Raw genomic sequence first — 23704 nt, 5'->3', positions numbered from 1 at the left:
AATGAAGCGATTGTGAAAATCCCCTAGTCACCACACTCCGGTGCCTGTTTGGGTACACGGAGGGAGAATTTAGCATGGCCAATTCACTAATCAGCAAGTCTTTCAGACTGTGGGAGGAAAGTGGAGCACCCAGAGGAAACTGATATAGACACGAGGAGAACAAACAAATTCCACACAGACAGTGACCCAGGAGGGTAATTCAACCCGCGACCCTGGCGCTGTGATGGAGCAGTGCTAATTACTGTGCCATTGTGCCACCCCTGAGGATGGAGGGAATCTGGAATGCACTGCCTGGGAAGGTCGTGGAAGCCAGAAACCTTACAACCTTGAAAAAATACTTGGATGAGCATTTGAAATATCCTAACATTCCAGGAAATGGGACTTGAGGGGGTTGAGCTATGAGGAGAGGCTGAATAAACTAGGCTTGTACTCGTTGGAGTTTAGAAGAATGAGGGGAGATCTCATTGAGACGTATAAGATGATGAATGGGATGGATAGGATAGAGGTGGAGAGACTCTTCCCGCTCAGAAAAGACAGTAGGACTAGGGGGCACAGCCTCAAGATAAAAGGGGGGCGGTTTAGAACGGAGTTGAGGAGGAACTTCTTCACTCAATGGGTGGTGAATCTCTGGAATTCTCTGCCCGTTGAAGTGGTGGAGGCTGCCTCGCTAAATATTTTTAAGACGCGGGTTGATGGGTTTTTGATAAGAGAGGGGATTAAGGGTTATGGGGAGAAAGTGGGAAAGTGGAACTGAGCAGCGGCAGATCAGCCATGATCTTATTGAATGGCGGGGCAGGCTCGAAGGGCTAGATGGCCTACTCCTGCTCCTATTTCTTATGTTCTTATGTTCTTATGTTTATCAACATCATGGAGGTTACCATTCAGCAGGCACTGAACTGGACTGGCCTTATCAATACTGTGATCACCAGAGCAGGTCAGAGAGAGGGAATTTTACAAATAGTAACACAATTTCTGACTCCCCAAAGCCTATTCACTAATTACATGTCACAAGTCAGCAATGTAGTGGAATACTCCCCACTTGCCTGGATTGGTGCAGCTCCAACAACACACAAGAAGCTCGACACCATCCAGGACAAAGCAGCCCCACTTGATTGGCATCACATCTACAAACATTCACTCCCTCCACCAGTGACACTCAGGAGCAGCCGTGTGAACTATCTACAAAACACCCAACAGCAATTCACCAAAAATCCTTCAACAGCACCTTCCAAACCCACGACCACTTCCATCTGAAAGGACAAGGGCAGCAGATACAGGGGAACACCACCACCTGCAAGTTCCCCTCCAAGTCACTCACCATCCTGACTTGGAAATATATCGCTGTTCCTTCACAGTCGCTGGGTCACAATCCTGGAATTCCCTCCCTAACGGCATTGAGGGTCAACCCACAGAACATGGACTGCAGCGATTCAAGAAGGCAACTCACCACCACCTTCTCAAGGGCAACTAGGGATGGACAATAAATGCTGACCAGCCAATGATGCCCATCTCCCGGGAATGAATCAAAAAAATCCCACCACTCTTCCTTATTTGCTGACTAACTTTCCCTTAACTGTATCGATGCCAATTGCATCAATGAGGAAATGGAGCAGGTTTTAAAGAATTTATATTTGTATTTGTGGGGATTTGAAATAAGTTCTCGCTTCAATTAAGCTTCATTCTGTGATTCTGTATTTGTGCTAAAAGGGTGAAATCTTCAATTTTAGTTTCATTTTTAAAAGTTGCGTGCATGTCTGTAGCACGGTTTAGATGTCTGCATTGTAGTGATGGTTTTACAATGTTAAACCTAATACAGGGTTAAATAAAGAGGCAATTGCTCAGTAAGCAGGGGCCACACACAGACAGTCAGAGCAGTGACTTCAGTTGAAAGAAAGTAACCCAGGAGTAAGCAACACTCTCAGAAACTGCTAGAAAATGTGGGACAATGCACAGAAAGCTAGCCCCAAGCTACAGACCAGAAAGTCCTCAAGACCAGGGAATGGGACAGAACGGAGTTCCAGGAAAACTGTGAAGATAAAGGAATGAAGAACAGAAATCTGGGAAATGATTGTGTTCAGTGAAGTAAGGAGCAGAGAGAGAAGCTCCAAGTTAAAGACAGAGCTGCAGAGTACAGACCTGGGGCATGTCAGCTTGCGGGAGATTGGTAACAAGTTAGTGCAGCCTGTGAAGCAGTTGTGTTCTCTTGGCACAACTGGGCAACAGAGAGAGTGTGTGGGAGGTGAAGCTAGAATGCATGTGGCAATTGGGGCAGAGGAATAACAGAATGAGAGGTTGAAACCCTGGAGGTTGATACTTGGTGATGACAGGAAGTAAAAGCATCATTTGGGAGAAGATTTCAAGGCATGTTTTTCGAGAGCAGTGATTGGAAATCCTCATGTGAAAGTCAGAGAACCAGTGAGGCCACTTGGCTCACAGTTTGATTACCATTGGTGGATTGATGGGAGAAGAGGGGGGGGAGGAGTTTGGGTTGGTGAGTAGAATGGAAGAGAAATCAACAGAAATTGTTTTGTTGGCAAGTGTCACTTAGTTTCAGAGTGTGGGATGTCCGACCACAACTTTTCTCTTGGTTTATATGGACTGTGCGCTTACTGAGTATATTCGAGTTTAAGATAGCATTTAGTAACTTGTGTTATCCCTAACAATCTGTACATATCTGTAAAAGTCTAGCTGGGTGAAGGAATAGTGTGTTATAGCCAATCTTTTCTTGAATAAATGTTTGATCTTTTGTTAAGAGTTGATTGGCAGTTCTGTGACTCTGTTCAGCAGCTCCATCCATGGATCCAAATAAAAAATCCATCAAACCAGCTTCCACCCTGGCCTCTGACTTGTTCAGCAGTGACATCCGCTGCATCGGAACACTTGAGCCACTTGCTGTGAGTTCCACATTCTGACCACTCTCTGGGGAAAGATCTTTCTTCTCCATTTCCCATTGGATTGATTAGTGACTATCTGATATCGATGCTCTCTCTTTTCATTCTTCTCCACAAATGGAGACTCTCTCTGTCACGCTATCAAAACCTTCCATCATTTTAAACATCTCCATTAGATCACTCATGTCCTTTCGGGAAGGAAATCTGCCGTCCTTACCCGGTCTGGCCTACATGTGACTCCAGAGCCACAGCAATGTGGTTGAGTCTGAACAATGCCTGCTGAGATGGAGGGTAGTTAGTGATGGGTAATAAATGCTGGCCCAGCCAGTGACACCCACATCCCGTGAATGAATTTGCAAATAATCATTTGTCTTCTCTTTACAAGAGAAAAGAACCTAGCCCAATTATCTTTTCCTGACTGGAATAAAATCCAGTCCTGGTCTGATCTTTGTGAATCCTCTTTGTACTTTCTTCAAAGCCTCTCCATCTTCTTTCTAAAATAGTGACCAGAAATGTACACTGTGGTCCAAATGGTGAGGAAGTGAGGATTGATAACAGCTCAGTGAAACGTCACAACTTTTCAATCCTATCCCTCGAGAAATAAAACTCAGCCTTTGTTTTGTTTTTGTGATGACCTTATTGGTCTGTGTTATTCCTGTCAGTGATCTGTGTGTTTATTCTCCCAGATCCTCCCATATCTATTTACATTCTTCATTTCCAAACAATCTGAGCTCCTTATTTTACTTCCCAAAATGGAATATCGATGTCAAAGTGAATTTTCCAATAATAAATCCATGATGTCAATGTATTCATGACCTCCTGTAAACCGTTCCACACAACATTGACTCTCGCCATCACCAACCTGCCATCCTGCTCGGGTTTAGGGATTGAAGAATTGAAGAATGTCTCTGTGAAATTGTAAACCACATTTCCATCTGAGACAGGGAAGCTCTGAATAGTATATTGTATCATCATCAGCAAAGTGATGGGAGAGGTCATCAACAGTGTCATCAAGAGGCTCTTACTCAGCAATAACCTGCTGACGGACGCTCAGTTTGGGTTCCGCCAGGGTCACTCAGCTCCTGACCTCATTACAGCCTTGGTTCAAACATGGACAAAAGAGCTGAACTGCAGAGGTGAGGTGAGAGTGACTGACCTCGACACCAAGGCAGCATTTGACTGAGTGTGGAATCAAGGAGCCCGATCAAAACTGGAGTCGATGGGAATCAGAGGCAGGGATTTTCCACTCCCGTTCTGTTCCAGTGAGCGTTAAAGGGCAGTCGGAGATTGAGAGTCGGCCGCTGTGTGTTACACTCTGAATGTAGCGATGGTGAGGGCCAATCACTCACCATCCTTAAAATCTTACCCAAGGATGTGTTTAAATGAGATTCCCTCACATTCTTCCAAATTCCAGTCAATACAGGCCCAATCGACCCAATCTCTCCTCATACGACAATCTCACCCATTGGGCCTCATTTGAGGACCCTGCTAAGATATCATCCCTCCTCACTGCAGTCATTGATTCCTGGGTCAATATTGTGACACCACCTCCTCTTTTACAACCACCCCCCCGCATCACACCTGATGATTCTATACCCCGGATTATTGAGCTGCCAGTCCTGCCCCTCCCTCAGTCGTGTCTCTCTGATAACAATAATATCATATTTCCAAGTGTTAATTCTGGCCTCGGGTCACTGTCTGTGCAAAGTCTGCACATTCTCCCTGTGTCTGCGTGGGTTTCCTCCGGGTGCTCCGGTCTCCGAACACAGATGTGCTGGTTAAGTCGGGATTCTATGATTGTATGAAATAGACTGGAGAATTGCAAATGTTCCACCCTTGTTTAAAGAATTGTGTGAGAATAAACTCCACAAAGAAGTGTGTGTGGAGATAAAGGAGATGGGAGAAGAGTTCAGCATTGTGTCGAGTCCTGAATTCACTGAGGTCAAGACGTAAGGGGATACACTCATTACAAGCCCACCGTCTCCCACAGCTACCCCGACTACAGCTCCTCACACCCCACTCCCTGCAAGGACTCCATCCCATTTTCCCAGTCTCTCCGTCTCCATCACATCTGTTCTGGTGATGCCACCTTCAAAAAGAGTCCGTCTGAAACACCTGCCTTTATCCTGAACCAAGCTTTCCCACCACTCTGTTTGACTGGGCACCCAGCCATCTTCCACCCATTTCCCTGCCCCCTGCCCTCTGCCCTCACCCCTTCCCCTCCCTCCCAGAACCAGGACAGGGTCCCTCTTCTCCTCACCTTTCACCCCACCAGCCTCTGCATTTCCAGGATCATCCCCCACCAATTCCAGCATGATGCCCCCACAAGGTGGTGGAAGGTGCTAATCTGGTTGGAGGTCCGTGACTAGTGGAGTTCCGTAGGGATCCGGACTGGGAGCTCTGCTGTTTGTGATGTATAGAAATGACTTGGATGAAAATGTCGATGGGTTGATTAGAAAGTTTCCAAACGATACAAAGATAGGTGGAGTTGTGGATGGTGTAGAAGGTTGTTAAAGGATACAGTGGGATAGAGATCAGCTGCAGATATGAGTTCTCTTACTCTTTTCAACTCACAAAAAAACCATTACTCAACAAAATATCCAGTTCACTGATCATCAGCCTGGATTTATTCTTAATCATATTGAGTTCAGGGTGAAGCAGATTACAGGTGTATTTGCTGTATAGAAACGTGTGTATTTTATAGACATTCAGCCCCATTAGACTGTTGCAGCATTCCCATTGGATCCTGATTGGCCGGGATCTGAACTCTATTCAACTTAAAGAATGGTTTGGGTTCCGGTATAATTCCTAAAATCTGTCAGTAATTTCTAAAGGAGCTTTCAGACACTTAGTGGGCCAGCCTTTGCCTCTCCATTTGGAGCCACTGTTCTGCTCAATCACACCTTCAGCCCCACCTTTGAGGCCATTGTCATCAGTAAAATCCTCTCTCTCCCCATGGTTATTCCCCTTGGGATGAACCCACCTCACTCCCTTCAATCCAAGGCTCACAGAGAGCAACGGCTACAACTGGTTTCACCAATCATTGGCATCATTGGATGGGCCACTCAGGCACCATCAGGCCCTGCTATCCCCTCCCAAAACCATTCACTACTCCAGCATCATCCTGGAATGCAAAGGAAGCTCTTTCCATCTTTTCTCCATTCACAAACATCCCCTTACATCCCTCTCCTGTCAACCCACTGGCTCACGTCAAAACTCTCTCGGGGTTCAGTTGGGGTCTGTAGTTTCCGTGTGTCTCCCCCTGTTTCTCTCCCCTCCCCCCAGGGTGGGTCCTACATTGCAGAGTATTGTGAATGATCCCAGCATCACCAGCAGTGACAATGCTCCTATAGTTGAGCTTTAAGTGGTACTAAATACTCTGGATGTCAGGCTCCAGCTGATGTGAGGAGCCAATGAACAGCGCAGTTAGAGCAGGCTGACCACAGAAACCACGGCAATGAGCAGCCAGCAAACGTGATGTTCTGCTTCCATCGCGGTGAATGGGTGTGGGTTAAACACACGCTGTAGTGTAAAAGATTGTCAAAAGATACAGCACGATAGAGATCAGCTGCAGACATGGGTGGAGAAATGGCAGATGGAGTTTAATCCGGGCAAGTGTGAGGTGCTGCACTTTGGGTAATCAAATGTTAAGGGTAAGTATACAGTTAATGGCAGGACCCTGAACAGCACTGATGTACAGAGGGATCTTGGGTTCAAGTCCATAGCTCCCTGAAAGTGGCCACACATGTCGATAGGCTGGTAAAGAAGGTGAATGTCATGCTTGCCTTTATTGGTCGGGGCATTGAGTCCAAGGGTCAGGGTGTCATGTTGCAGTTTATAAATGGAACGGCGATAATTATGGAGGATTTCAATCTGCATATTGATTGGTTGACCCAAGTCGGACGCGGTGGGCTTAAGGAAGAGTTCTTGGAATGCTGTAGGGATAGTTTCCTTGAACAGTGTGTGACGGAACCAATGAGGGAGTGAGCTATCTTAGATCTGGTGTTGTGTAACGAGGCAGGAAGAATTAGGGATCTTGTTGTGAAGGATCCTCTTGCGAAGAGTGATCATTGTATGGTTGAGTTTTTGATGCAGATGGAGGATGAGAAAGTAGGGTCCCGAACCTGTGTCCTCTGTTTGAACAGAGGGGAGTATGATAGGATGAGAAATGAATTGGCAAATGTAGATTAGGGGCACAGATTGGTTGGTAGGACAGCTGAGGAACAGTGGAGGATCTTTAAGGAGATCTTTATCAGTGCTCAGCAGAAATATATTCCAATGGTAAAGAAGGAATGTTGGAGAAGGGATAACTAGCCGTGGTTATCAAAGGAAATAAAGGAGAGTATTAAATTAAAAGCTGATGCGTTTAGAGTGGCTAAAAGTAGTGGGCGATTAGGAGATTGGGAGAGTTTTAAAAATCAACAAAGACTGACTGAGAAGTCGATAAAGAAAGGAAGGATAGACTATGAAGCTAAACTAGCACTAAATATAAAAAAGACAGTAAGAGTTTTTATAAATATATAAAGAGGAGGAGGCTGGCTAGAGTGAATGTTGGACCCTTAAAGGATGAGAAGGGGGATTTAGTGGTGGGAGATGAGGAAATGGCGGAGGCCTTGAATAAGTTTTTGCCTCAGCCTTCACGGAGGAGGATGCGAATAGTTTGCCGGATATTAAAGATAGAAGGATGGTAGGAGTTGAGGGCCTGAATGCGATTATTGTCACTAGAGAGGTAGTGCTTGAGAGACTGAAGGGACTGATGGTGGACAAGTCCCCAGGACCGGATGGAATGCATCCCAGGGTTCTGAAGGAAATGGCAGAGGTGATAGTGGATGCCTTCGTGATTATTTTCCAAACCTCGCTGGATTCCGGGGAAGTGCCGGAAGATTGGAAAACGGCTAATGTTACGCCGCTGTTCAAAAAAGGTAGCAGACAAAAGGCAGGGAATTATAGGCTGGTAAGTTTAACGTCTGTAGTTGGAAAAATGCTAGAATCCATCATCAAAGAAGAAATAGCGAGGCACCTAGAAAAGAATTGTTTGATAGAGCAGACACAGCATGGATTCGTTAAGGGGAAGTCGTGCTTGACAAATTTATTGGAATTCTATGAGGATTTGACTAGAGCGGGAGACAGAGGGGAACCGGTGGACGTGGTGTTTCTCGATTTTCAAAAGGCGTTTGATAAGGTGCCACACAAAAGTTTGCTACAGAAGGTTAGAGGTAGAGAGATTCTTCCTGCTCAGAAAGGATAACAGGACGAGAGGGCACAGCCTCAAGATAAGCGGGGGGCAGTTTAGATCGGAGTTGAGGAGGAACTTCTTCACTCAAAGAGTGGTGAATCTCTGGAATTCTCTGCCCGTTGAAGTGGTGGAGGCTGCCTCACTAAATATATTTAAGTCACGGGTAGATAGGTTTTTGACAGACAGGGGAATTAAGGGTTATGGGGAGAAAGAGGGAAAGTGGAACTGAGCCACTTCAGATCAGCCATGATCTTATTGAATGGCGGGGCAGGCTCGAAGGGCTAGATGGCCTACTCCTGCTCCTATTTCTTATGTTCTTATGTTCTTCTGTTCTTTGGTTAGGCCACACTTAGCGACTTGCATTCAGTTCTATTTGCCACATTACAGGAAGGATGTGGATGCTTTGGAGAGGATGCAGAAGAGGTTTACCAGGATGCTGCCTGGATTAGAGGCAATGAGCTATAAGGAGAGGCTGGACAAACTAGGCTTGTTTTGTATGGAGTGGCAGAGGCTGAGGGGAGACCTGATAGAAGTCTATAAAATGATGAGAGATATAGATAGGGTTGACAGTCAGAATCCTTTTCCCAGAGTTGAAATGTCTAATACGAGGGGACACGCACTTAATGTGAGAGAGGGGAAGTTCAAAGGAGACGTGAGGGGCGAGTTTTTTCCACAGAGGATGGTAGGTGTCTGGAACACGCTGCCAGGGGTGGTAGTGGAAACAGAGACGATGGGGAGCTTTAAGGGGCTTTTAGAGAAGCACATGAATCTGCAAGAAATAGTGAGATATGGAGCAAGGACAGGCAGAAGGGATGAGTTTAATTTGGCCTCATGTTCAGCACAACATCCTGAGTTGATTTCTGGTCACCACATTACAGGAAGGATGTCGTGTGTGGAACCCTGGGAATGTGTTGCTATGTTTAGGGTGCTACACAAATGCAAGGCATTGTTGTTCATCAGAGGCCTGTTTCCGTGCTGTAAATCTCTATGACTCTACGTCTCTAACACCTTCTTTAGACTTTAACACTCCCATTAACTCTCCCTTTCTCTTATATTCCTGATATCTTTGTCAATCTCTCCTTAGCTCTGACCTATCGCTGACCTTCTATTCTGCTCCACCTCCTCCACCCCCCTCTCCAACTCTCTCCTTCATCACATTTCTATCCTTCAGTTCTGTAGAAGAGTCACACAGACTCGAAACATTAACTCTGTTTCTCTCTCCACAGACGCTGCCAGACCTGCTGAGTTTATCCAGAACTTTCTGTTTTAATTAGAAATTACAGTTTGTTTTGCATGAACATTGAGAGTTTTATGGTGAACATTACTGATACTAGCTTTGTGTTCCATTTTTATTGAATACAAACAGAAACGGAATTGAATTCCTGAGTTGTGTTGTGGATTTTCACTGACGGATATTTCCTGCTGTCGTGTGTGGAACCCTGGGAATGTGTTGCTCAGTTAAGGGTGCTACACAAATGCAGGGCGTTGTTGTTGATCAGAGTTTGCACCAATCCGGACATCAGCCTTTGCATTTTGACCTTCCATGGGTTTGAAATGTGTTGTGAGTGAAGATAGAGGCTGATAAATGGACAAACAAAAATAAGGTGTTGGAGCTGTGGCTTGTGTTTTCTCTCACTCTTTTCAACTCACTGTAGAACATAGAAACATAGAACAGTACAGCACAGTACAGGCCCTTCAGCCCTCGAACAGCGCAGTTAGAGCAGGCTGACCACAGAAACCACGGCAATGAGCAGCCAGCAAAAGTGAATGTTCTGCTTCCATCTTGGTGAATGGGCGTGGGTTAAACACACGCTGTAGTGTAAAAGATTGTCAAAAGATGCAGCGCGATAGAGATCAGCTGCAGATATGGGTGGAGAAATGGGAGATGGAGTTTAATCCAGGCAAGTGTGAGGTGCTGCACTTTGGGTAATCAAATGTTAAGGGTAAGTATACAGTTAATGGCAGGACCCTGAACAGCACTGATGTACAGAGGGATCTTGGGGTTCAAGACCATAGCTCCCTGAAAGTGGTCACGTGTGTCGATAGGCTGGTAAAGAAGGTGAATGTCATGCTTGCCATTATTGGTCGGGGCATTGAGTACAAGGGTCAGGGTGTCATGTTGCAGTTTATAAAGCTTTGGTGAGGCCACACTTAGAGACTTACATTCAGTTCTATTTGCCACATTACAGGAAGGATGTGGATGCTTTGGAGAGGATGCAGAAGAGGTTTACCAGGATGCTGCCTGGATTAGAGGCAATGAGCTATAAGGAGAGGCTGGACAAACTAGGCTTGTAGCATTTTTGTAGCACCTTTAACATAGCAACACATTGTGGGAACAGAGTCAATAGGGAGGTTTAAGGAGCTTTTAGATAAGCACATGAATGTGCAAGGAATAGTGAGATATGAAGCAAGGACAGGCAGAAGGGATGAGTTTAATTTGGCCTCATGTTCGGCACAACATCCTGAGTTGATTTCTGGTCTCCACATTACAGGAAGGATGTCGTGTGTGGAACCCTGGGAATGTGTTGCTATGTTTCCATGTTGTAAATCTCAATGACTCTACGACTCAAACACCCTCTTTAGAACATAAGAACTACGAGCAGGTGTAGTCCATCTGTCCCCTCGAGCCTGCCCCGCCATTCAATAAGATCATGGCTGATCTTTTTGTGGACTCAGCGCCACTTACCCACCCACTCACCGTAACTGAGTTGTGGAACTGAGACACGACAGATCAGCCATGATCTTATTGAATGGCGGGGCAGGCTCGAAGGGCTGGATGGCCTACTCCTGCTCCTATTTCTTTGGTTCTTATGTTCTTATGTAACACTTAATTCCTTTACTGTTCAAAAATGTATCTATCCTTGCCTTAAAAACATTCAATGAGGGAGCCTCAACTGCTTCACTGGGCAGGGAATTCCACAGATTCATAACGCTTTGGGTGAAGAAGTTCCTCCCCAACTCAGTCCTAACTCTCTCCCCCTTATTTTGAGGCCATGCCCCCTAGTTCTAGTTTCACCCGCCAGTGGAAACAACTTCCCTGCTTCTATCTTATCTATCCTCGTCATAATCTTTTATGTTTCTCTCAGATCTCCCCTCTATCTTCTGAATTTCAATGAGTATAGCCCCAGTCTACTCAGTCTGTCCTCATAAGCCAACCCTTTCAACTCCAGGATCACCCTAGTGAATCTCCTCTGCACCCCCTCCAGTGCCAGTATATCCTTTCTCAAGTAAGGAGACCAAAACTGTACACAGTACTCCAGGTATGGTCTCACCAGCACCTTATACAGCTGCAACATAACCTCACTGTTTTTAAACTCCATCCCTCTAGCAATGAAGGACAAAATTCCATTTGCTTCTTAATTACCTGCTGTACCTGCAAACCAACTCCTTGAGATTCCTGCACAAGGACACCCAGATCCCTCTGCAAAGCATTTTCATAACAGTCCATTTTGCTGTTATTCCTACCAAAAGTGATGACCACACATTTATCAACATTGTACTCCATCTGCCAGACCCTCACCCACTCACTTAGACTGTCTATATCCAAAGAACATAGAACATTCCAGCGCAGTACAGGCCCTTCAGCCCTCGATGTTGCACTAACCAGTGGAACCAATCGAATGACCCTCTAACCTGAATTATGCCAATGTTAACCATATGCCTATCCAATGACCATTTGAACGCCATTAAAGTTGGCAAGTCCACAACTGCTGCAGGCAAGCCATTCCACACCCTTACTACCCTCTGAGTAAAGAACCTACCTCTGACATCCGTCCTATATTTTTCACCCCTCAATTTAAATCTATATCCGCTCGTGTTAGCCAAGGAAAAAGATTCTCACTGTTCACCCTATCTCACCCTCTATGCCTCAATTAGGTCATCTCTTAAACTTCTTCTCTCTAACGAAAACAACTCAAGTCCCTCAGTCTTTCCTCATAAGACCTTCCCACCATACCAGGCAGCATCCTGGTAAACCTCCTCTGCACCCTTTCCAATGCTTCCACATCCTTCTTATAATGCGGCGACCAGAACTGTACGCAATACTCCAAGTGCGGCCGCACCAGAGTTTTGTACAGCTCCCTCTGCAGACTTTCAGCATCCTCTGCACACTTTACTCTGCCACTCACCTGAGTGTCATCTGCGAATTTTGACACACTACAATTGGTCCCTGATTCCAAATCATCCATGTTAATCGTAAACAATTGCAGTCCCAACTCTGATCCCTGAGGCACACCACAACTCACTGATTGCCTACCAGAAAATCACTTATTGACCCCCACTCTTTGCTTTCTGTTAGTTAACCAATCCTCTATCCATGCTGATACATTACGCAGAACACTGTGTACCTTGATCTTATGTAGCAGTCTTTGGTGTGGCACCTTGTCAAATGCCTTCTGGGAATCCAGATATACCACATCCACAGGTTCCCCACTGCCCACTGCACATGGAATGTTCTCAAAGAATTCCACCAAGTTAGTCAAACATGACCTGCCCTTCATGAACCCATGCTGCGTCGTACCAGTGGGACAATTTATATCCAGATGTTTCGCTAGTTCTTCCTTGATGATGGTTTCAAGCATTTACCCTGCTACAGAAGTTAAGCTAACTGGCCTTTAGTTACCCGCCTTTTGTCTACCTCCTTTTTCAAAAGTCACATTTACTGTTTTCTAATCTCCCAGAGTCCAATGAATTTTGGTAAATTAGCACTAGTGCATTTGCTATTTCTCCTGCCATCTCTTTTAGGACGCTGGAATGCATTCCATCAGGACCAGGAGACTTGTCTACCTTTAACCCCCCATTAACTTGCTCAACATTACCTCTTTCATGATAATGATCGTTTCCAGGTCCTCACCTGCCATAGCCTTCTTGTTGTCAATTTTTGGCATGTTATTTGTGTCTTCCACTGTGAAGAGTGACACAAAATATCTGTTCAATGCCTCAGCCATTTTCTCGTTTCCAGTTATTACACCACCCCCCTTCTCATCTTCTAAAGAACCAATGTTTACTTTCACCACTCTTTCTCATTTTATATATTTGTAGAAACGTTTGCTCTTTGTTTTTATATTCTGAGCTAGTTTGCTCTCATAATCCATCTTACCTTTCTTTCTAGCTTTTCTCATGGCTTTCTGTTGACCTTTAAAGATTTCCTAATCCTCTAGTTTCCCACCAGTCTTTGTCGCTTTGGATGCGTTTTCTTTCAATTTGACACCCTCCTTTATTTCCTTCAATATCCATGGCTGATTATTCCCTTTTCTACAGTCCTTCCTTATCACTGGGATATACTTTTGCTGAGCATTGTGAAAGATCACTTTGAAAGTCCTCCACTGATCCTCAATTGCCCCACCGTAAAGTTTTTGCTCCCAGTTTGCCTTAGCCAACTCCTCCCTCATCCCTTTATAATCTCCTTTGTTTAAGCACAAGACACTGGGATTGGATTTTTCCTTCTCACGCTCCATCTGTATTTTAAATTCAATCATTCTGTCATCGCTTCTTCCAAGAGGATCCCGAACTGCAAGATCATTAATTATTCCTGTCTCATTACACAGGACCAGATCTGGGATAACTTGCTCCCTTATCAGTTCCATCACATACTGTTCAGGGAAACTATCGTGGATACATTCTATAAACTCCTCCTCAAGGCTGCCTTGACTGACCTGGTTTAACCAATTGAAATGTAGATTAAAATCCCCCATGATAATTGCTGCACCATTTTTACATGTATCAGTTACTCCTCTGGTTTGTTTCTCGTCCCACCAAGATGTCATTATTTGGTGGCCTATAGACTACACCAATCAGTGACTTTTCCTCATTATTATTTCTAATTTCCACACAAATGGATTCAATCTCTTTTTCCATAGAACCGATATCATCGCTCACTACCGCCGTGATATCATCCTTAGATATCAGAGCTACACCACCTCCCTTACCTTCCTGTCAGTCCATCTGAACAGTTTGATAGCCCTGGATATTCAACTCCCAGTGGTGACCATCCTGTAACCATGTCTCTGTAATGGTCACCACATCAGACTCGATCACAATGATTTGTGCTGTCCACTCATTTACCTTGTTTCGAATGCGATGAGCACTCTGATAAAATGCCCTTATGCTAGATTTTGTAAGGTTCTTTTGAATTCTAACACTTCCATTCACAACATCTCCTGAGTTCTCCTTCCTTTTAACTTTTTTCCTGATTTTTGATGTAGTTGGAATCTCCTCACATTTTCTCCTTCCTTCTCTGACTCTTTACACAGGTTCCCATCCCCCTGACATATTAGTTCAAACCTTCCCCAACCGCTCCAGCAAACACTCCCTTCGGACATCAGTCCCAGTCCTGCCCAGGTGTAACCCGTCCAATTTGAACAAGTCTCACCTCCCCCAGAACTGGTCCCAATGCCCCAGGAATCTGAAACCCTCGCCCGAAACCATCTCTTCAGCCACATATTTATCCGATAAATCCTCTCATTTCTACTCTGACTAGCACGTGGCACCGGTAGTAATCCTGAGATCACCTCCTTTGAGGTCAGACTTCTTAACTTTTCTCCTTGCTCCCTGTATTCTGCTTTTCGGACCTCATCCCTTTTTTTACCCATGTCACTTGTACCAACGTGCACTCTGACCACTGGCTGTTCACCCTCCCCTTTCAGAATGTCCTGCAGCCGCTCCGAGACGTCCTTGACCCGAGCACCAGGGAGGCAACATACCATCCTGGAGACTGGTTTGCAGCCACAGAAACGCCTGTCTATTCCCCTTACAATTGAATCCCCTGTAACTATAGCACCGGCACACTTTCTACCCCTCCCCTCTACAGCAGAACTAACCATGGTGCAATGAGTTTGGCTGCTGCTGCTTTCCCCAGAGAGGACATTCCCCCCGACAGTATCCAAAGCGGTATATCTGTTTTACAGGGGAATGGTCACAGAAGATTCCTGCACTTCCTGCCTTTCTCTCTTGCTCTGTTTGGTGGTCACCCATTCCCTTCCTGCCTGTGGAGTCTGAGCCTGTGGTCTGACCCCTCTCTATACGTGCTATCCACGATACTCTCTGACTCACGGATGCTCCACAGAATCTCCAGTTGCCGCTGGATTATATTCCTGATATCTTTGTCAATCTCTCCTTAGCTCTGACCTATCGCTGACCTTCTATTCTGCTCCACCTCCTCCACCCCCCTCTCCAACTCTCTCCTTCATCACATTTCTAACCTTCAGTTCTGTAGAAGAGTCACACAGACTCGAAACATTAACTCTGTTTCTCTCTCCACAGACACTGCCAGACCTGCTGAGTTTATCCAGCACTTTCTGTTTTAATTATAAATTACAGTTTGTTTTGCATGAACATTGAGAGTTTTATGGTGAACATTACTGATACTAGCTTTGTGTTCCATTTTTATTGAATAAAAACAGAAACGGAATTGAATTCCTGAGTTGTGTTGTGGATTTTCACTGACGGATATTTCCTGCTGTCGTGTGTGGAACCCTGGGAATGTGTTGCTCAGTTAAGGGTGCTACACAAATGCAGGGCGTTGTTATTCTTCAGTGTTTGCAGCAATCCGGATATCAGCTTTTGCATTTTGACCTTCCATGGGTTTGAAATGTGGTGTGAGTGAAGATAGAGGCTGATAAATGGACAAACAAAAATAAGGTGCTGGAGCTGTGGTTTGTGTTATCTCTCACTCTTTTCAACTCACTGTAGAACATAGAAACATAGAACAGTACAGCACAGTACAGGCCCTTCGGCCCTCGATGTTGTGCCAAGATCAAGCTATCCCACTCCCTATCATTCTGGAGTGCTCCATGTGCCTATCCAATAACCGCTTGGAAGTTCCTAAAGTGTCCGACTCCACTATCACAGCAGGCAGTGCATTCCACACCCCAACCACTCTCTGAGTAAAGAATCTACCTCGGACATCCCTCCTACATCTCCCACCATGAACCTTACAGTTATCCCCCCTAGTAACAGTTACATCCACCGGAGGAAATAGTCTATGAATATTCACTCTGTCTACTCCCCTCATAATCTTATGAATTTCTGTTAAGTCACCTCTCATCCTCCTCCGCTTTGAAGGGAAAGGCCCCAGCTCCCTCAACCTTTCCTCATAAGACCTACCCTCCAAACCAGGCAGCATCCTGGTAAATCTCCTCTGCACTCTCTCCAGTGCTTCCACAACCTTCTTATAGTGAGGTGACCAGAACTGCACACAATATTCCAAATGTGGTCTCACCAAGGTCCTGTACAGTTGCAGCATAACCCCACGGCTCTTAAACTCAAACCCCTGTTGATAAACGCTAACACACTATAAGCCTCCTTCACGTCTCTATCCATTGAGTGGCAACCTTCAGAGATCTGTTGATATGAACCCCAAGATCTCTCTATTCCTCCACATTCCTCGGAATCCTGATGTTGATCCTGTAATCTGTATTCTACAAAATGTCCGATCAAAATGAATCACCTCAAACTTATCAGGGTAAAAATCCATCTGTCCCTTCTCTGCCCAGCTCTGCATCCTATCAATGTTTCTTTGCAGCCTACAAGAGCCCTCCACCTCATCCACTACTCCACCAATCTTCGTGTCATCAACAAATTTACTAACCCTCCCTTCAGCCCCTTCTTCCAAGTTATTGATAAGAATCACAAATAGCAGAGGACCCAGCACTGATCCCTGTGGAACACCGCTGGGAACTGGCCTCCAGTCTGAAAATTGTCCCTCCACCACCACCCTCTGTCTTCTATGAGATAGCCAGTTACTGATCCAATCGGCCCAATTTCCTTCTATCCTACACCTCCTTACTTTCTTCATGAGGCTACCAAACCTGATCAAATGCCTTACTAAAATCCATGTATCCAACATCAACTGCTCTACCTTTGTCTACATACTTAGTTACCTCCTCAAAGAATTCAATCAAGTATCTGAGGCAAGACTGACCCCTCACAAAACCATGCTGACTATCCCGGATTATGCTGCATCTTAGCAAATGGTCAGAAATCCTATTCCTCAGGACCCTTTCCACTAACTTACCAACCACCGAAGTAAGACTAACTGGCCTATAATTACCAGGGACATTCCTATTTACTTTCTTGAAGAGAGGAACAACATTCACCACTTTCCAATCCTCTAGCACAATCCCTGTGGACATTGAGGTCCCAAAGATTAAATCTAAAGGCTCCACTATCTCATTCCATGCCTCCCAACCTATCCTGGGATGTATCCCATTTGGCCCAGGGGACTTTTCAACCTTCAGGTTTTTTAAAATTGCGAACACATCTTCCCTCAGAACATCTACCTCCTCCATCCTGTATCACTCACTTATCCTGAAAAACATGGCCCCTCTCCTTAGTGAACACTGAAGAAAAGTATTCATTCAACGCCTCTCCTATCTCTTCTGAATCCGTGCACAAGTTCCCACGACTATCCTTGACTGGCCCTAACCTGACCCTAGTCATTCTTTTGTTTCTCACATTAGAGTAAAAAGCCTTGGGGTTTTCATTAATCTGCCCCCTCCGAGCTCTCTAAGCCCTTTTCTCAACTCATTCCTTGCTACCTTGTAACCCTCAAGCGACCCAACTGAACCTTGTTTTCTCATCCTTACATACGCTTCCTTTTCCCTCTTGACAAGACATTCCACCTCCTTTGTGAACCATGGTACCCTCACACGGCCATTTCCTCCCTGCCTGACAGGGACATACCTGTCAAGGACACGCAGTATTGGTTCCTTGAACAAGCTCCACTTTTCGTTTGTGCCCATACCTGACAGTTTCTGTTCCCATTTTATGCTCCCTAATTCTTGCCTAATCACATCATAATTACCCCTGCCCCAATTATAAACCTTGCCCTGCCGTGTGACCCTATCCCTCTCCATTGCAATAATGAAGGACACTGAATTGTGGTCACTATCTCCAACGTGCTCTCCACAAATAAATCTAACACTTGGCCCAGTTCATTACCCAGTACCAAGTCCAATGTGGCCCCACCTCTTGTCGGCTTATCCACATATTGTGTCAGGAAACCCTCCTGCACACACTGTACAAAAACTGTCCCATCTGAACTGTTCGAACTATAAAGGTTCCAATCAATATTTGGAAAGTTAAAGTCACCCATGATAACTACCCTGTGACCTCCACACCTATCCATAATCTGCTTTGCCATTTCCTCCTCCACATCTCTGTTACTATTTTCCTATAGAAAACTCCTAACAACGTGATCGATCCTTTCCTATTTCTAACTCCAGCCCATATTACCTCAGTCGGCAGATCCCCCTCGAAATGCCTTTCAGCAGCCGTTAAACTATCCTTGATTAACAATGCTGCTCCTCCACCTCTTTTACCACCTTCCCCACTCTTACTGAAACATCTATACCCCAGAACTGCCAACAACCATTCCTGTCCCTGTTCTAACCATGTCTCTGTAATGGTCACACATCATAGTCCCAAGTACCAATCCAAGCTCCAAGTTCACCTTCCTTATTCTGGATGCTCCTTGCATTGAAATGAAAACACTTCAACCCGCTATCCTGTCTGCCTGTACACTCCTGCGACCTTGATACCTTCCTCAGCAACTCACTACCCTTAACACTGGCTTTTGAACTATAGCTCATTTTCCCATCCCCCTGACAAAATAGGTTAAAGCAACCCCCACCATCCCCACCCCGAAGAGCCGTAGCAAATTTCCCTCCCAGGATATTGGTGCCCCTCTGGTTCAGGTGCAAACTGCCCTGTTTGTACAGGTCCCACCTTCCCCAGAATGTTCTCCAATTATCCATGTCAATGAAACCCTCTCTCCTACACCATCCCCGCAGCCACTTGTTAATCTGCACTCTCTCCCTGTTCCTCAACTCACTAGCACGTGGCACCGGCAACAAACCAGAGATGACCACATGCTTTATCCTGGCTCTCTGCTTCCATCCTAGTTCCCTAAATTCCTGTTTCAAATCCCAATCCCTTCTACTATCTATTTCATTGGTACCGATGTGTACCACAACCTGTGACTGTTCCTATCCCCCTTTAAGAATCCTGAAAGAATGGTCCAAGACATCACAGACCCTTGCACTTGGGAGGCAACATACCATCCGTGAGTCTCTTTTGCTGCTGCAGAACCTCCTATCTGTCCCTCTAACCATTGTGTCCCCAATAACTATTACTCTCCTGTTCTCCCCCCTTCCCTTCTGAGCCACAGAGACGGACTCAGTGCTGGAGATCCAGTCACCTTGGCTTACCACTGGTACCAATTACCAATGGGGATAGTGTAGTTAGGGACATAGACACTGTCCTTTGCGACAAGGGTAAAGAATACCGAAGGGTGTGTTGTCTGCCTGGTGCTCGGGTCCAGGATGTCTCATCTGGGCTGCAGAGGAACCTGGAGCGGGAGGGTGAGAATCTGGGCATCGTGGTTCATGTGGGTGCCAACGACATCGGCAAAATAGGAACTAAGGATCTGCAGAGGGAGTATGAAAATCTGGGAACCAAATTAAAAAGCAGAACCGACGAGGTGGTTAGCTCTGGATTACGACCTGAACCACGTGCAAATTGGTGCAGGGTAAATACGATTAAGGAGGTGATTGCGTGCCTCAGGGATTGGTGTGGGAGGAATGGGTTTGAATTTATGGGGCATTGGCACCAGTATTGGGGCAGGTGGGACCTGTTCAGGTGGGATGGTCTGAGTCTGAACCGTGGTGGGACCAGAGTCCTGGCGAATTGTATAACTAGGACTGTAGATAGGGCTTTAAACTAATTAGTGGGGGGGAGGGTGAAGGGGAGGGGGAAATTATAAAATCTAAAGTAAAGGAGAGGGTATATGTGCAAGTTAATGTTGAGGATCTTCCACTAATTAAAGGAGTAGGGGGCACGAGAGAGATTAGTAGCGTTTCTACAAATAAGGTCCAGATAAAGGCTGGTATAAAGACACTTTACCTGAATGCACAAAGCATTCGGAACAAAGTGAATGAGCTGGTGGCGCAGATCAGCACAAATGGGTATGATCTAGTGGCCATTACGGAAACGTGGTTGCAGGGTGACCAGGACTGGGAACTGAATATCCAGGGGTATCAGGCGTTTAGGAAGGATAGACAGGAGGAAAAAAGGAGGTGTGGTAGCTCTGTTAATAAAGGATAATATCAGGGTGGTAGTAAGGGAAGATATAGGCTCCAAAGAACAAAACGTGGAATCGTTGTGGGTGGAGATAAGGAACAGTAACGGGAGGAAGACGCTGGTGGGTGTGATCTATAGGCCCCCAAACCATAACTTGGAGGTGGGGTGGGCTATAAACAAGCAAATAAATGATGCGTGCAGAAATGGAACGATGATAATTATGAGCGATTTCAATCTACATATTGATTGGTTGACCCAAGTTGGACGCGGTGGGCTTGAGGAAGAGTTCTTGGAATGCTGTCAGGATAGTTTCCTTGAGCAGTGTGTGACGGAACCAACAAGGGAGCGAGCTATCTTCGATCTGGTGCTGTGTAACGAAGCAGGTAGAATTAGGGATCTTGTTGTGAGGGATCCTCTTGGGACGAGTGATCATTGTGTGGTTGAATTTCTGATGCAGATGGAGGATGAGAAAGTAGGGTCCCGAACCTGTGTCCTCTGTTTGAACAGAGGGGAGTGTGATAGGATGAGAGTGGAATTGGCGAATGTAGATTGGTGGCACAGATTGGTTGGTAGGACGGCTGAGGAACAGTGGAGGATTTTTAAGGAGATCTTTTTCGGTACTCAGCAGAAATGACACAAAGATGAGTGGAAAAGCAAATTGCGTGGAGGGTGTGGAAAGTCTGCAGAGGGATCTGGATAGGCTGAGCGAGTGGGTGAGGACCTGGCCGATGGAGTACAATGTTAGCAAGTGTGAGGTTATCCACTTTGGCAGGAATAATAGTAGGAGGGATTACTATTTAAAGGGTGAAAAGCTGCAGCATGCTACGGTGCAGAGGGACCTGGGGGTCCTTGTGCACAAATTGCAAAACCCGGTCTACAGGTGCAGCAGGTGGTCAGGAAGGCGAATGGGATGCTGGCCTTTATAGCGAGGGGAATAGAATATAAAAGTAGGGAGGTCTTGCTGCAACTGTACAGGGCACTGGTGAGGCCGCAGCTGGAGTACTGTGTGCAGTTGCACTTGCCGCACTTGCACAAGGATATTTTGGCCTTGGAGGGAGTGCAGAGGAGGTTCACTAGGCTGATACCGGAGATGAGGGGGTTGGAATATGAAGAGAGATTAAATAGACTGGGGCTGTTCTCGTTGGAGTTTAAAAGGATGAGGGGGGATCTTATAGAGATGTATAAGATAATGAAAGGGATGAATAGGGTAGAGGTAGAGAGATTCTTCCTGCTCAGAAAGGACAGTAGGACTAGAGGGCACAGCCTCAAGATAAGGGGGGGTCAGTTTAGAACGGAGTTGAGGAGGAACTTCTTCACTCAAAGGGTGGTGAATCTCTGGAATTCTCTGCCCATTGAAGTGGTGGAGGCTACCTCGCTAAATATATTTAAGTCACGGGTAGATAGGTTTCTAATAGACAGGGGAATTAAGGGTTATGGGGAGAAAGCAGGAAAGTGGAACTGATCCACTTCAGATCAGCCATGATCTTATTGAATGGCGGGGCAGGCTCGAAGAACTAGATGGCCTACTCCTGATCCTATTTCTTATGTTCTTCTGTTCTTATAGAAATATTTTCCAATGATAAAGAAGGACTGTAAGAGAAGAGATAACCAGCCATGGTTATCGAAGGAAATAAAAGAGAGTGTTAAATTAAAAGCTGATGCATCCAGAGCAGCTAAAAATCGTGGGGAATTAGAAGATTGGGAAAGATTTTAAAAACAACAAAGAATGACTAAGTAAGTGATAAAGAAAGGAAAGATAGAGTATGAAGCTAAACTAGCTCTAAATATAAAAAATGACAGTAAAAGTTTTTACAAATATATAAAGAAGAAGAGACTGGCTAGAGTGAATGTTGGACCCTCGGAGGACGAGAGGGGGGATTTAGTGGTGGGTAACGAGGAAATGGCTGAGGCTTTAAATCAGTTTTTTGTGTCGGTCTTCACAGAGGAGGACGCAAATAGCTTACCGAATATTAAAGATAGAAGGATGTTAGGAGTTGAGGGCCTTAATGCAATTACTGTCACTAGAGAGAAAGAGCTTGATAGACTAACGGGACTGATGGTAGACAAGTCCCCAGGATCGGATGGAATGCATCCCAGGGTTCTGAAGGAAATGGCAGAGGTGATAGTGGATGCCTTAGTGATTATTTATCAAAATTCGCTGGACTCCGGGGAAGTGCCAGAAGATTGGAAAACGGCTAATGTTACACCGCTGTTTAAAAAAGGTAGCAGACAAAAGGCAGGGAATTATAGGCCGGTTAGTTTAACGTCTGTAGTTGGAAAAATGCTAGAATCCGTCATCAAAGAAGAAATAGCGAGGCACCTCGAAAGGAATGGTTTGATAGAGCAGACACAGCATGGATTCGTGAAGGGGAAGTCGTGTTTAACAAACTTATTGGACTTCTATGAAGATGTGACTGGTGTGGTAGACAGAGGGGAACCGGTGGATGTGGTGCTTTTCGATTTCCAGAAGGCGTTTGATAAGGTGCCTCACAAAAGGTTGCTTCAAAAGTTTAGGGTGTACGGAGTTGGGGGTAAGGTGTTAGCGTGGATAGAGGATTGTTTGTCTAATAGGAAGCAGAGAGTTGGTATCAATGGGTGCTATTCTGATTGGCGGTTGGTGACTGGTGGAGTACCCCAGGGATCGGTGCTGGGGCCTCAGCTATTTACCATTTATATAGATGATCTGGAGGAGAGAGCTGAGTGTAGGGTAACGAAATTTGCTGATGACACGAAGATGAGTGGAAAAGCAAATTGCGTGGAGGGTGCGGAAAGTCTGCAGAGAGATCTGGATAGGCAGAGTGAGTGGGCGAGGACCTGGCAGATGGAGTATAACGTGAGCAAATGTGAGGTTATCCACATTTGTAGAAGTAGTAGTAGGAGAGATTATTATTTCAAGGGTGAAAATCTGCATCATGCTGCAGTGCTGAGGGACCTGGGGGTCCTTGTACACGAATCACAAAAACCCAGCCTGCAGGTGCAGCAGGTGATCAAGAAGGTGAATGGGATGCTGGCCTTTATAGTGAGGGGGATAGAATATAAAAGCAGGGAGGCCTTGCTGCAACTGTACAGGGCACTGGTGAGGCCGCAGCTGGAGTACTGTGTGCAGTTTTGGCCGCTGCACTTGCGGAAGGATATATTGGCCTTGGAGGGAGTGCAGAGAAGGTTCACCAGGCTGATACCGGAGATGAGGGGGTTAGCCTATGAAGAGAGATTGAATAGACTGGGTCTGTACTCGTTAGATTTTAGAAGGCTGAGGGGGGATCTTATAGAGACTTACAAGGTAATGAAGAGACTAGATAGGGTAGAGATAGAGAGATTCTTCCCGCTTAGAAAGGATAGCAGAACTAGAGGGCACAGCATCAAAATAAGGGGGGGGACAGTTTAGATCGGAGTTGAGGAGGAACTTCTTCTCTTAAAAGGTGGTGAATCTCTGGAATTCTCTGCCCATTGAAGTGGTGGAGGCTACCTCGCTAAATATATTTAAGTCACGGGTAGATAG

The sequence above is a fragment of the Carcharhinus amblyrhynchos genome, chromosome 12, assembly GCF_965287045.1.
Source record: "Carcharhinus amblyrhynchos chromosome 12, sCarAmb.v2.hapA, whole genome shotgun sequence".
Lineage (NCBI taxonomy): Eukaryota > Metazoa > Chordata > Chondrichthyes > Carcharhiniformes > Carcharhinidae > Carcharhinus > Carcharhinus amblyrhynchos.
Note: the sequence above shows the minus strand (reverse complement) of the source record.